The sequence below is a fragment of the Bemisia tabaci genome, chromosome 7, assembly GCF_918797505.1.
Source record: "Bemisia tabaci chromosome 7, PGI_BMITA_v3".
NCBI classification, from domain to species: Eukaryota; Metazoa; Arthropoda; class Insecta; order Hemiptera; family Aleyrodidae; genus Bemisia; species Bemisia tabaci.
Window position 1 is genome coordinate 14,809,411 of NC_092799.1, and position 13,290 is coordinate 14,822,700.

Consider the following 13,290-nt stretch of genomic DNA (forward strand, 5'->3'; position numbering starts at 1 on the left):
TGTTAGGTGTGCTGCCAGTTAGTGACACTTACGAAACTGCGACAGCTTAGTTTATGCAAATAGATCCTAAATAGGTTTTTTTGGCACTATGCAACAACTTTGCATTTCAATAAAATTGCAGTGTTGCCACGTTGTTATTTCCCCCGAAGTGCCATTGCTCTGGCGGATCTTGGGTTACTTTCAACTGAGACGAAGTGGTGAAATAGTGCTGGGTCCACCCTTTTTTCGGGGAAAGGAAATCCGAAGAAATCTAAAACATTTTAGTTGAAAGGGAACATTTTTTGGCCTTGCTTTTCCTGGAAAATATTGTCAACCCGGCACTATTTTTCCACGTTGGGACAGTTTGGGATACATTCTTAGTGTTTTTTCTTGTTTCAATAAGTATAAAATATTTTCTGATTTACAGAGATTTTTAAGTTACACTAACGATGTGTCTTTCTAATAATTTCCCTTCACTTCAAAAAAAAAAAAAAAAAAAAAAAAAAAAAAAAAAAAAAAAAAAAAAAAAAAAAAAAAAAAAAGTCAATGACGTTCATAATTCACATAATTGAAAATATTAAGGTATTGACGTTTTGGAGTTTTTTAAATTCAAAATTTTGCTTCCTCCATCGATAGCCAGTCGTCAGTTGTTGAGCGACTTCCGTTATGGTAATTTCCTATATTTTTAAACACATCTTCACTATAATGTGGTGTGATTCTACTCACAATAGTATGAATACTGCTGCATATTGTAGATAAGTTTCTTCGATTATCCATGTAAATTACGATTATTATTGCCTCTCAAAGACACAAACCGTCAAGCAGCGCAACGTAGTGGCACGTCTCGTCGATAGCTCATTTGAAATCTCCTTAACCCAAACTTGTATCTCCTTTCCATAGAGATATTCTCAAACAAGTTTTATAATCTGACTTCTGAACAATTCCTGTTTATCAATTGATTGTGCCGATTAAACACTAGACATTAAACAAACTGCAATCCATTCGTTGTGACGATCCAAAAGTGTCGAGCCTCAGGGATAGGTGGCATTATAAGTAAAGTTTGCCTTCTCCGCTCGCACCGTCGAAAATTCCCGTTTAAATTTGACAAGCTCGTTTGGAGTGTGCGGTTTTTACACGAGAAGGGGACGGGAAGCGTCTAAGACGGTGGATTCCGTTGCAGCTGTCCCGGCGCACAGTGGATCGAGTCAATCAGAGAGGTCGGACATAAAATTTTTAACTAAAGCTGGGAATTTTTATGTTTAATTCCTCACATTTTAAATGTTAAGCGATGTTCTTGAGAGAAAATTTCACGAGAAAACCAATGGTACCACTTTTAAGACCTCGAAGTTTTTATGAGCTGAGTTAAAAGCTCTTAAAGTTTCCAAATTTTGTCCAACCTATCTCATTGACTCAATCCACTGTGCGGCGTTGTCTCAACGAGGCTTCAAAAGTCCATTAGAGAGGCATTTCAAGAGGAAATAAATTAAAACAGCGGACTGGAAATAATTAGAATGATGTAGGTCTGAATCTACTTGAACATTTTTTTGGGTGCGAATTTAACGTCGTATCCTGGGAATGCAAAGCATTCCCGTGGAGACAGTCAAATCAGCATCCAAGAATCACCAAGCCAATGTTTGACTAATCGGGGTGCTATGGCAGCATTGTATTCCATTCTCTGTTGAATTCTCAATGAGTAATTTCGGGACGAGGATTCTCGTTGAGTCAATGAGAAATCTACCTGTGTCAAACTGTGATTCTGTCATTTGGACGCATTTAAATCAAAGGGAGTTACATCCATTCTAAATGAGCCCTGACCTCCATAAAAATACATGCATGATAGGGCTCATGTCGAAATGGATATAGTTCCTTTCGATTTAAATGCGTCGATTTTAAAGATATGTCCTGTTATTTTAAAGAGATTTCCGGTTGACTTGACAAGAATCCTCGTCCTAGACTTATTCTGCCGTGCTAAGCAAGAACGCCGTAAATTCATCAAGATTTTCCCTCGTTTTTTGGAACTTAACACTTTATAAAATAAAAACTGTTTTGCCTATGCACTTCAAATTTTTAGGTTAAGGTTTTGATAGTATTTGCGAAAGAATTCTGTAACAACATCGTCCCAAGGCACACAAGTTTTTCTGCTATGATACACTGTTTCCAAAAAATGTAAACTGGCGTTTACGGCGTTTTTGCGTTGCCTGACAGTACTGACCAGAGATTTTTAAAGTAAGAATGAGTCATTTCAATCGATTCTTGCGTGGGCGAGCGAGCTAAAATATATTTTATTGGTGAACCGGAGGAAAATATCCCGAGAAAAAAAATTCATGAATCCCGGTGGCGAGCCAGGGCTGGCAACGGAGTCGGAATCCCTCGAAAGTTGAAACGCGCGGAGAGAAAATCTAATTCCTCAATTGAGGGGATTCACGTGCCACAAAATTCGTTATGTCGTGCTCAATTCAGCTTGATTTGATTTATCAGTTTCGCAGCCAATGCTCTGCATGCGCCGTGAAATTTTCCTGCTTCCCGCGCTTCGACTCTCAACCGTTCGCTGATGATTTCCAATTCATCGGGGAGCCAGGCTGCCGTGCTAAGGAGAAACGCCGTATGGACCTTCAGGCGTTGCCAAATTTCCTGCGATAAAATGCTTATTTTTGAGGAAGGCTATCGACATTTTCCCTTGAAATTTTTAGGAACTTTAGGTGAAATTGCGAACAAAATTGTCTGAAAAATTTGGAGGAAAAATATTAAGAAATTTTCGCTGCGATTCGTGATTTATCAAAGGAAATTTGGCAACGCCTGAAGGTTCATACGTCGTTCTTTCTAAGCAGCATGGACGTGGCTCGCGAGTTTTATCCTCCAGGTCAAACAGGGGCAGCGATGGGCCGCGGGCTGGGTAAATGGTTACGGAGCTGGCTTTCCGTGTTACTTCTCTTTCCTTAAAAATAAATAAAAAAGAGAGACTGAAACCGCTCTCCTTAACTCCACCACAAAATAGGTAATGCGCTCAAAATGTTTCTCGTCCCGTTCACCGAAATATTTTTCATGTTAAAGTTAATGTGCCGAAGTGCCTATGACTCTCCTGATTGATATGCGATTTGCGAGGAAAAATTTAGTAACACTACGATGAAGTGACGTTCTTTCGTTAGAAAATTACGTATTCCTCCGTCCTTGACAGATCCAGCAAATTCGCAATACTGGATTTCCTTCTTTTAAACCTGAGGAAATGTATCGATCCTTGGAGGGGCCAGGTGCTCTGACAAGAATCGATTATTTAGCATAGGTTTAGATAGAGGAATTCCGGTGTTGCCATCGCTGGATCCACCTCTGTCCTCCGTACTAAAAGCGAAAGCGAGGGTCAACGTGTCAAATTGATAGAAGTTCGAAAATGTGGGGGCCTCGCATAGACATGGTCACAGGGTCGTTATCCTCGGCGCGGAACAAACAGGAAGCTAAAAATTCAAGAAATTACCGAGTGTTTACGTGAACTCGAGCGCCGGGGCAACGAACGAGTGGCGAAGGCGTTTTACGAAGAAAACGCGCGAGAAGCGATGCTACGTTCGCGTCTGTCATGGGCATGGGCATTGCACCGGTGCTGTGTCCCCCGCGGAAATTCCGCGAAAAAACCTCCGCGATCAACTCGGATAACGCGGGTCGATGATTTGCACAGCTGCACAGAATGTCTGTTGATGACACTTTATTTAAATCAATCGGAGACACAATTGAATTTTTTTTCTTTTTTTGTACTATATACAAATTAAATATAAAGTACAATATGGTGATCAGACCCATGAGGTCTTTTTACACTTATTTTTAAAACTGTAAAAATAAAAATTTACAATACGATTGATAAAGCATTTTTAGAAAACTATTGAAACAGAGTTAACGGATTATAAAACTATTGAAACAGAGTTAACAGATTAATCAGACTAAGATAGAGAGAAAGATTAGATACAATTGAAATAGTAGAAGCAAACGGACTACATTTTGCAAAAGGGAACTACAGTTTTGATTCATTCATAAAAGAGCCTATCTGCATTAGGAAACAAGACTGGCGTGCTAAGGAAGAACGTCGTATGAACATTCGAGAGTTGTAAAATTTCTTCGATAAAATGATCATTTTTTAAGGGGAGTTATGCATATTTTATCTTGAAATTTTCAGAGCTTTTAGGCAGAATTGCGAGAAAAATTACCTGAAAAATTGAAAGAAAAATATTCGTAAGTTTACCAGGGAATTCGTGTTTTATCAAACACAATTTGGCAACGCCTGAAGGTACATATGGCGTTTTTCCTTAGCACGGGAGAATAATCACACGTATTTCGTAGGTAAGTCTGTAATAGCAGTTCCTAATTAGAAAATGAAAGACAAAGTTTGTAACAGAATCAGTGGCGTGGCGTTCGGTGCGATAAATCGATTCATTTACCTATACTATCACCTATGGAAAGGGGTTCGATAAGCAGGGTGTTCGCGGCAAACACCCTAATAATCGATTCATTACCACAGCTTCAAATGGGAGAATATCGATAATGCATCAATCACGACTCGCCACTGAACAGGATCGCACAAAGTTGCATCAAGTTGAACCGAGAAAAAGAGGTTTGAAGTGCTATACCTCCGTAAAACTCAGAGTTAAGGAAAAACTTCAACGGCTAATTTCACGTTCTAAATATTTCCTCTGGACCTTGCATTTTTGGCATATGAAGATTTGCGAATATTTGGATTCAGAAAGCGCTCAACTCTATTCTTTCCAAGTTGCGGCTTTGTGTATTTCTGTTGAACTCAATCGTGTTGATGACAATGTATTTAAATGAATTAGGGAGAAGGATAAAAATTTGTCGTTTCCATCACGAAAAAAGTAACTTCATTAATGTTGCCGAATTTCTCATGGCAGATTGCTTATTAACTGGGAGAATCTTGGGCAATTCTAACTTGAAATTTCACTGATTTTTCCTCAGATTTCACGCAAAAATTTGAAAAAGGTTGATGAAAATTGCACAGGTACAATGGTAAAAAAAAGTTGAAAGTTGTAACGATTAATCAGAATAATAGTGGCCAAAAAATTGATCAGAGAAAACTGCGCGAGCCCACGCCACAACCAAGATTGCATTATTTGAAAAGTTTGACCTCTGACTGGAGGGCATCTCGTTACCTGATGAGATCAACGATGAATACAATTAGACTTGAAAAATATTTTCCAGGTATTTAGATGACATGAAAAATCATTAATGTTACACGGTCTATGATGCGTTTCTGTTTACTTAATAGCCCATTCCAGAAATTATACGAACGTTTTCTCGGCTTCCACGATCTTTTCTTTTATTCTGAGGCTAGACAATAGAAAGAAAATGTGGAGTTTTTAATTGAAAAACTCTGAACCTCGGCAAAAAGCCGCTTTAAGAGGTCTTAAAGTTGCTTCACAATTGACGCCCCCGCTTTTAAAAGGGCATAAATTTCTTATGACGCAGTTTCGTCCCGTTTAATTAAATCGGAAGAGATTATCAATCCTTATGAAAAAATGTTTGATAACTTATCACGGTGCCTTTTTGACGGGAACTTATGATATGATTAATCAATTGATAATCAGCGCTGCATGCCAAATGAATCGTAGGTATAGTCCCAAAGTCCACGGATTTAAAACTGACAAGTTTAATATTTCACTCAATTCGGCAAAGTTGACCTGGGAGGCGTGCATGTAGGCACGAGATTTTTAGCAACAAGAATAAAATGGATTGGACTTTTATAGCTTAAGTTTAATCTATTCATTTGTTCATTACTGAAAATGTTCAACGGTATGACTAATTTTTACAAGTAAGACATGCTATTTGGATGTGCGCATTAGGGCTGTTCTCTTCCATGGGTGATTTTTAACTACCATAAATCTCTTTGTTCTGCGGGAATTACATGCGTTACTTAAAGAGAATTTTAAGTGATTAAACCCTGAAAATAAGATCGCATGTCTTTGGAATTTTTGCAATGCAGACATTGTCGCGTCTTAAAGGTCTTTATAGACGCAGGATTTATGACCAAGAAATGTATCCTAAATGTTTTCAAGACGCTCGTTAGACACTGAAAATGTATTTTGGAGTTAAAAATATTAAGATTCGAATTTGTAACAAATCTTCTTTGATCAGTAACATGGGGAAGGAGGAGGAGAGGAAGCTATATAATTTGTTTGGACTAAAAATGAATTTTTGGTGGAAATGGTAGCCAAATTTTTGTCATCTTTCCTCTCATAACCCTAAGTACTTTTGATTAAGTCAGTACAGAGCAATAACCGGTTAAATCAGCTCATTTCATAGAGATGATGGGAAAGAAATTAGTCTGAGAGTTATTCTAGAAAAAACAAAATTGAAACAAAAAATAAAAAATTCCCAGGTACTTTTCCATGCTTTCTGAGAACTTTATGAATTTTCAGAATCATTTGTGTCTGCCCGTCTAGACGCTAGCTCAGCTATCCGAATTTCTCTATCAAAAAATGCGTAATGTCAAAACAAAGTCCTCCAGCCCAATTCAATGTTTTGATTTCCCGCAGACGGCCACTTTGAGTCACTAAACCCACTTGTCTAGACGCCGACTCAGCGCCCAAAAGTTGTTGTGCGCAATTTTGAGTCCCTTTTGGAATTTCCAGACAATTCATTCTTCAAAAAATTTGCTCGCAGAAATTACAACGACCGTCTAGACGCCGACTAAGCTCTGGATTTTTTTTTTTTTTTTTTTAAATATTTTTCCGCGCTAACTTTACATGACTGCGTCTCCGCAGCATTGACAAATTACACGGCTGGGGCGACCAATTTAAAATCAATTTACACGAAATTTCCGACGCTCTGGCAACAAAACTCGGCAAGTTTTGCAGGGTGAACGACTCTCTTTTGGAAAAAAGTGCGGAGTCATGCATCTTTACTACGCGGTACGCACGCGGGACTTGGAGTAGACCGCTGTCCATTCATAAATCGCTTCGCCCCTTTCATTCAACAACCGAGACTTAGCGCGCAAGAGCCCGGTCAATGACAGTTGCTGAGTTGGGCGACCTTGCAAATTTCTCCGTGCAAATCGCCGTCAGCACTCCACTGAGTGTCATTGACCAAGAGGACAAGAGCCATGGTCCTCGGTTAATAAGGACCTCAGTAGGAACACGCAAAGGGTTTCAGTATTTGGAGAAAATGAAGATAAACTGGAAAAAAGCCTCTTGGATCTAGGTCCAGACTCTTAAAACATTTGAAAAGAAAAAAATACTCTTGAGTCAACGGAAGAACTGAACTGAAATTTTCGAAATCTCAAACATGCTCAGTTGAGTAGTGCCATCATTCATTATCATTATCATTTATCATTATTCTCGAAACTTCATGAAAAGTCCTTGATTTTGGTTTTGAGAATATGCCGTGCTAAGTAAATACTTCCAAGGGTAAAAAAAAAACCCTTAAAATATTTACTAAAAATGGAATTTTTTTTGCAAAGGTCGGAGTAACTCGGATTTTTGGGTAAAGCATCGAGGAGAACGAACCAGAAACAAAGCTCAAACGCAGAAATGCATTTGACGGTGAAACAAAGAACACATACACTGGGAAAAAAGTATCTTGGATCTAGGGTCCTGGTCCAGACTCTTAAAACATTTGAAAAGAAAAAATACTCTTGAATCGATCGGATTGTTGCCTGAATCAGAGGGAAATCCACTAAAATTAAGAGGCTCGGTTTTCGATTCAAGCAAAAATCCGATGGATTCAGGATTATTTTTCTTGTCGAATTTTTTAAGCGTCTAGACTCTAGATCCAAGAGACTTTTTCCCCGTGCATGTGTTCTTTGTTTCACCGTCAAACGCAGTTCTGTGTTTAAACTTTGTTTCTGGTTCGTTCTCGTTGATGTTTTACCCAAAAATCCGAGTTACTTCAACTTTTCCAAACAAATTCCACTTATAGGAAATATTTTAAGGTTTTTTTTTTATACCCTTGGAAGTATTTACTTAGCACGGCATATTCTCAAGGCCAAAATCAATGACTTGTCATGCAGTTTCGAGAATGATGATAAATGATAATGATAACGAGTGATGGTACTACTCAACCAAGCATGTTTGAGGTTTCGAAAAGTTCAGTTCTCATCAGTAGAATGAAAAAAATTTCATGAGTCAAGAATATTTCGAAGACTGCTGAAAAACTTGTTAAGTACACTTAAGAGCATACAAAAAAAAACCTTAAATGGTCCTAAACGTGTAAGTGTCTTCTTCGAAATGTTTCTTTTTCTTTCAGGTGTAGCCTGAAATATCCGATACCCATGCATCAAGAGACAAATCAACGGCGTCAGTCCGCAATCACATCGTCGTCTCCCGGACGAAGGAACGTAACTCCAATCCAAGGTTGCCAAAATGGACCCCAACAATTAATTTATTTTACAAAAATGCAAGTGTGCAATTTATATTCAAATTTGTCTGATTTTTGCATGAAATCGGAAGAAAAATCAGTGAAATTTTCAGTTAGAAATGCCCAATACTTTTCTGGTTAAAATGCAATTTACGAAAGGAAATTTGGCAACATTGAAATGTAGTTACGTTCTTTCGTGCGGAAAACGACGACATATCTCGTTTGCGGTGTCTGAAAAGCTCCGCCTCTACGTAATTTTATTAAAGGAGAACAAATTGACATATTTCCTTGAAGTTTATGCAGAATTTTCTCCGCACAGAGAAGAAATTTACGGCAGTTTTTAAGAATTACCGTTGAGCAATTTTCCGTTTAAAAAATAAAGTATGACAGGAAGTCTGCGAAGTCGCAAACCAAGTTATGTGATTGCCGACTTACACTGTCGAAATGTAATACGCACAAACGAGGCTTTTTGACCTCTCGGAAATCTCCATGTCCAAAAGAGGAAAGGTCAATTTTTCTGACACCAAACAGACGTATAAAAAACAACCGCAGACTATGTAACACTCAGGGATTTTTGCGCACGGGTTGGCTCCCTTAAATTCGAGGATAATCAAGGACTTGACGCTTGAGAAAATATTCGAGCATATTCAAGGGCTTTTCAAAGTGCCACAAACTCCGCTAGAAATAAAATCAGACTCCGCGGAAAACTAATGCAATTTGTCACATAAGGTTCCCTCTGTTTTTGTGGACCAACTAACAAACAAACAAAAGAACAAAGCACCAAAAAAATGGACCAGAGATACGAGTATACGACGAAGACACGCTAATCAAGAATCGAAGCAATTCCCGTCAGCGATAATGACAAGAGCCACATAAACTCAAGAGCACGAACTAAAAAACTCGGACAAAAACACCAAACCATCGAGCTGTGCGGATAGAAAAGAAGCTTTACGACTTGTGCGGTTAAAATTGCTAAAGTTGGAAAGTTTATGGCCCGGCGCCCGAGTATTACGTACGCTTCCCGGTTCATGATAATCTGGCACTAAAACTGGAACTTACGAAGATAGTGAGTCGAAGGTACTTCATGAAACGCAGTCCGGGCATTGTAAGAGGAATCATCAGCGGTAACAGGCTAATAAGCCACTGTTTTTAGTGGAAATTCCTGGGGGATGTCATCAAGTGACTAAATATTGTAAATGGATTACATTTTGCAATTAGACACTATGATATCTGACTCATTTGTATAAACACTTATCTGCGTATGGAAAGTTAAGGCGCATGCGTTGTTTCTAAAGTGAGCTGAAAATGGTAGTTTCTAATTGCGAACTGATGTCCAAATAGGACTGGAGAACTTGTAAACTAACTAGGAGAAAAGCATACATAGTCAATTTCGTTGCGACGAAACTAGACCAAAACCTATCCTCTGAAAACAGTGTTTAGCAACGAGATCAAAATTGGATCTATTGGGCTTCCATGATGAGTGGATTGAAGAGACACCTCTCTTAACTGGAACTAAGGGGCCTTAGTATCGAAAAATTTCAATTTGAAATATTCCTACTGCACTTGAGGATTGTTTCCTGGTAAAGTCATATGAATATTTTCCCTCCAATATCTCGCATCATATTGTTCGGAATTTCACCTGAAGTTCCTGTAAATTTAAAGGAAAAATATTCATAACTCTCCTAAAAAATAAACAATTTATCGAAGGAAATTTGGCAACTCTAGAATGCTCATATGGCGTTTTTCCTTAGCACGGAAGTGCACTGAGAGGATGCAGATTGTAATACTATCCACACAAAGATACCCCGAGGGACCTTGCAGTCAAAAAAGACTTATAAATTTATTTCAAAACGACACTTGGGATCGTATTGACTGGGACACATAAAAAATTAATTTTTACTCGCTATTTGATCATGAAGGCAATACCATACTGCCGTGCTAAGGAAGAACGCCGTATAAACATTCGAGAGTTGCCAAATTTCCTTCGATAAAATGTTTCATTTTGAGGAAAATTATGAATCTTTTTCCTTGAAATTTTCTGCAGTTTTAGATCAAATTACAAACAAAATTATCTGAGAAATTAGTAGACAAATATTCAAAAAGATTCCTGAAAATTAGTGATTTGTTTGGAAAATTTTGGCAACGCCTGAAGGCTCATACGGCGTTTTTCCTTAGCACGGCAGCATAGTCTTCCCGTCCAAGACCAGAAAATATTTGAAAAACATAACACGCCTCGGAAAAACGAGCGAATTTCCTTCCCGTCCCGCCGTTCTCGGACATCAAATTGCGCATTAAATTTTCTTCCGCTCGTAGAACGCTATCGCAGAGCTAACTAGGTTTTTCGAAAAAGTGACAAATAAGTTAATAACATTCTGGCGCTAACAGGCCAAAAAGCAGTAGAGTTACGTTAGGTTACTGGCGAATATGCCAGACTAGGCACCGACGAGGTTCCTCCTCGATAAGAATCGTACGATAGTCCGTTGTTTTTTCCGAGATTTGACAACGCTGGCCGATAGATAGCGCTGACTTGATGGGCTGTCAACACTTCCGCCCGGGTTCGCGAGCGGCTTCCAGCGAAAAATAAATGAAAAATAAAAACTCATGAAAAGCGCGAGCGTTTGCGAAAATTGCTTACGCCAACCTGACCTAATACAACGATGGGCGCCCTTGCCACGTTGGACGAAAAATAATCACGATGCATCGCGTTATTGGCTTCTCATCACGTAAAAAATTATTTTGCGGCTAATGCTACTACGGCTAATAGTGGAAGAATGACGTAACCACTGATTAAGTCTTAAGGATGACGAAGGCATTGGGCACAGACGCATTTTTCTTAAACAAGCAGGGCACGAAACCTACCAAAACGCCTTCAATTGACCGAGTAGGCACCATGCGCTCCTGAGGGTTCGAATAGTGGTATCGACGCCTGCGGCTGTTTCTGCCATATGGAATGCTTGTAAGTCTGGTGGTCGAAAGCTCCCACGTGTTCCTCCCGATCAAAATTTCTCATTTTCGATGAACACACTGAATTCTGATTAATTAATGCCAAATTCCTGATAAATGAATGGCTTCTCATCACGTTATGAGATGATGACATGCAATGTTTTCGTGTAAGATAAATGGAAAATAATTTTCAATTGTACTACATTTTGCAATGATTGACTGAAATTTCTGACACAGCTTAGAAACACCGTGTTTACTACTAGTTTTCCCCAATTCCCCATGCATATGGGCGTTTTTACGGTGGAGGCGGAAATTGCAGTTCCTAATTGCAGAATGTGGTCAAACTGAAGTAAGTTTAGCTTATAATTATAACCACACGAGTAAAATCTTGAACCCATTCCCATCAACTTGTTCGGAATTTCAATTAATAAATCAAAGACTCAGGTTCGAAATAAAAGTAAAAATAGGTACTTTGACCTTTTTTACATTTCGGATAAACCCGATTATTTTTGGCTAATCTATATATAAGTACCGACCACTAAACACTTTCATGCGCTCCTCACCACCTCGCGTTGCAACGGAGGGAGCATCTCACCATGTCACTCTCTCTATACGTGACGTCATTGAAATTTAAAATACGTCACAAAAGGCAACCACGTAAGATGCACTGGTTCGAGTGACAGTTGACACGTTTTAACTGCGTGTACATGAGAGCTACCGTCGAGTAGATGCGTCGTGTGAAACGTGAGACGGAAATCCATTAGCTCCGCCGAAAAACAAAAACAGTCTATCGTGAAAATGATCGGATGATCCACATTCTGGATTAAAGGAATTGCTTGAAAAATATTGATACCGATATCGTTTGATCATATCGTCACCCTGCTAACATAAGGACTTGACTCAATTTCCGCGAGAGTCCTGTTTTACACACTGAAAAAAAAAGGTGCTTGGCTTAAGCCTGATAATTCTTGAATTTGCCGCCAAGAATTCGTTTTATCTTGATTTAAGCTGAATATTTCTTGATACAAGCAAAATAATGCTTGGGTTAAGCGAAAAAGTAGTTTCTATTAAACAGCAAAATTCTTGATTTAGGAAAAAATACTTCTTGGCGGCAAATTTAAGATTTTTTTTTTTTTTCAGTGCATGGAAGTATTTATGCTAAAAGGAACGATGTTGTAAGCAAACCCTATGCACATAGTTCCTTTCAGCATAAATACGTCCACATATAGATTCATGCTGTCTGAGGCGCATGCGGAAATTTAAATACACCTCCATGTCAGGGGGACAATATTGCAAGGAGGACTGAAATGAGGAGGGTCGATATATCGTCACCTTCCAGGCAAAGTATCACAAGCGCCATGCGACGTTTAAAAATTTCCGCCGCCATTTTATTTTTTTACTGAGAAATTTTTGGTTGAATCTGTTCGAAAATTTCACTAAATTTTATCGGCAGCACAAAGAAAATTCGGTGTAATTTTCGGACAGCTTCGTTGAACAATTTCTCTGTAAAAAAATATAATGGCGGCGGAAATTTGTAAACGTCGCATGGCGCTTGTGATACTTTGCCTGGAAGGTGACGATATTCTGCCGTGCTGAGGAAGAACGATGTATGAGCATTCGAGAGTTGCGAAATTACCACTGCTGTAAAATGTATTTCTGAGGAATAGTGGGGCCGATAAGTGGAAAATATCATAAGAATCGTGCACTTCTGGAAGAAAGCATGAAAATTTCAGGGATTCATCTCTACCCTATAGACATTCGATTCAGACATAGACCCCAAAAATCTGAGCCCCCTGGGGGGGCAGGGGGGCCCCCAAATTTTGAATTTTGAATAACTACTGAACGGCTAATGTTATCGTAATTTTTTTTAAGCAGGACGATAGGAAATTTTATCAGGAACAAAAATGGTTCCTATGAATTTTTCTGTGGGATCGATATTTAAGGCGTGAAACGGGAAAAACCATCGGGGGACGGGGAGCCGGCCGTTCTGAGGCAGATCCGCGCGCTGCCCTGTTTGCC

General features: G+C 39.0%; 1 protein-coding gene across 10 annotated transcripts in view; it reads right to left on the bottom strand.

The window, feature by feature from the left end:
• Positions 1-13,290, bottom strand: part of mtd (TLD domain-containing protein mustard) — a 573,843-nt gene that overhangs the window by 182,370 nt on the left and 378,183 nt on the right. The gene's annotated exons all lie outside the window — the stretch shown is intronic.